Raw genomic sequence first — 1975 nt, forward strand, 5'->3', positions numbered from 1 at the left:
CTAGTGGTCAGCCCGAAGGCTAGAAGCCAGTTTGGGGTACTCTGTGCTTCCTAAATATGGGGAGTTCCATGTAGCCATTTTTATTGAAAAGCATCTCTTCAGCTAGAAGGGCCACTGGCCAGTCCCTTCTCGGACCCGTGGCCGCCTCCGGCTCTGGGGCCAGCCTGGATGTTTGCTCAGTCACCCTCCTTTCCGCTCCCAAGGTCTACTAAGCTGGGTCTCTCTGCGTTGTGGGTTAATCAGAAGCATCCCCTCCTCCCCCGGCCTCCCCGAACTCTTGTCAAAGCCCAGGCCCCCCCAGGTCAGCTGGCCACACTACCCCATTCTTCCTGTCTCCTTCCGGCTCTTGGGGGGCCCCTTCCCGTTGCCAGGAAGACTCCCGGTGGTCCACTTGGCTCTGAGGGCTTCGCAGAGGTTCGGGGCCCAAGTGGCATTGCGGTGCAGCTGCCAGACCCAGCGCGGGCGTCACGCTGTGTTCGCTGCCTGCCCTGCCGGCCCCTGCTGCCTTGGTGGGTTCTGGCTGCAGGCCGTCACTGGGACTGTCACTCAGTTCTGAGGGGCAGCCTGGCCGGCGCTGGCGGGGCCCCCGGACGACTTGGAAGGCGTGCTCCAGCTGGCCGGCCGCAGCCACTGGGCGAGGCTCAGAAACAGCAGAGGTGGGATTAAAAGAGCGCTCACCCGGGGGCGCCTGGGTGGCTCAGTTGGTTAAGCGACTGCCTTCGGCTCAGGTCCTGATCCTGGAGTCCCGGGATCGAGTCCCGCATTGGGCTCCCTGCTCGGCAGGGGGTCTGCTTCTCCCTCTGACCCTCCCCCCTCTCATGTGCTCTCTCTCTCTCAAATAAATGAATGAGATCTTTAAAAAAAAAAAAGAGCGCTCACCCGTCGGGAGAGCTGCGATCCGCCCTAACCCTTACACGGAAACACCAGAGGTTTCCCGCACTCTAATTCCGCACATGAGGTTCCATCAGTGGCTACAAGAGATGCTTTAAATAGAATGCTGTGTTTTTATCTCTTTTTTAAAGATTTATTTTAGAGAGAGAGTGGGGGGAGGGCCAGAGGGAGAGGGAGAGAAAGAATCTCAAGCAGACTGCCTGCTGAGCACAGAGCCTGACGCGGGGCTCCATCCCACGACCCTGAGATCGCGGCCTGAGCTGAAGCTGAGTCCGACGCCCCACCGACGGTGCCACCCAGGCGCCCCTGTTTTTAAATCTTAGCATTGTCACCATAATACCTGTGATGACAGACGGTGTGTGAACCTGGAGTTGGCCTCCCCGGGAGAGGAGCGCTTAGGTCTTGTCCCGCGGAGGGTCCTGGGCCCCCGGGAAAGCGAAAGGCATGGCGGGACATGAGACGGGAGAAGCTGAGGCCCCTTGGGCCACCGAGAGAGAAAGACAGAGCGCTGCCGTGTCCGCGTGTCGGGGGAGGCCACAGCGGGTGGCCCGGGAGGCTGCGCGGCCACGGCCACAGCGGGCGGCGGGGCGCATCGCCTGTCTGTCTCCGCCCCAGGTTTGAGCTGATGCGCATGTGCTGGCAGTACAACCCCAAGATGAGACCCGCCTTCCTGGAGATCATCAGCAGCATCAAGGACGAGATGGAGCCCGGCTTCCGGGAGGTCTCCTTCTACTACAGCGAGGAGAACAAGCCGCCCGAGCCCGAGGAGCTGGACCTGGAGCCCGAGAACATGGAGAGCGTCCCCCTGGACCCCTCCGCCTCCTCGTCCTCCCTGCCGCTGCCCGACAGACACTCAGGACACAAGGCCGAGAACGGCCCGGGCCCTGGCGTGCTGGTTCTCCGAGCCAGCTTCGATGAGAGACAGCCTTACGCGCACATGAACGGGGGACGCAAGAACGAGAGGGCCTTGCCCCTGCCCCAGTCTTCGACCTGCTGATCCTTGGCTCCCGATTCCCGTGCAGACAGTAACGTGTGTGCACGCTGGGTGGCGGGGGGGGGGGGGGGTGGGGGGGTGGGGGGTGGG

At 62.3% G+C, this 1975-nt stretch overlaps 1 pseudogene; it reads left to right on the plus strand.

Annotated features, from left to right (window-relative positions):
* Nucleotides 1–888: 888 nt before the first annotated feature.
* Nucleotides 889–1948, plus strand: LOC145718234 (insulin-like growth factor 1 receptor pseudogene; annotated as a pseudogene).
* Nucleotides 1949–1975: the final 27 nt, after the last annotated feature.

This window comes from Leptonychotes weddellii, unplaced genomic scaffold (genome assembly GCF_054177405.1).
Source record: "Leptonychotes weddellii isolate Sample4059 unplaced genomic scaffold, ASM5417740v2 HiC_scaffold_12458, whole genome shotgun sequence".
Taxonomy (NCBI): Eukaryota; Metazoa; Chordata; class Mammalia; order Carnivora; family Phocidae; genus Leptonychotes; species Leptonychotes weddellii.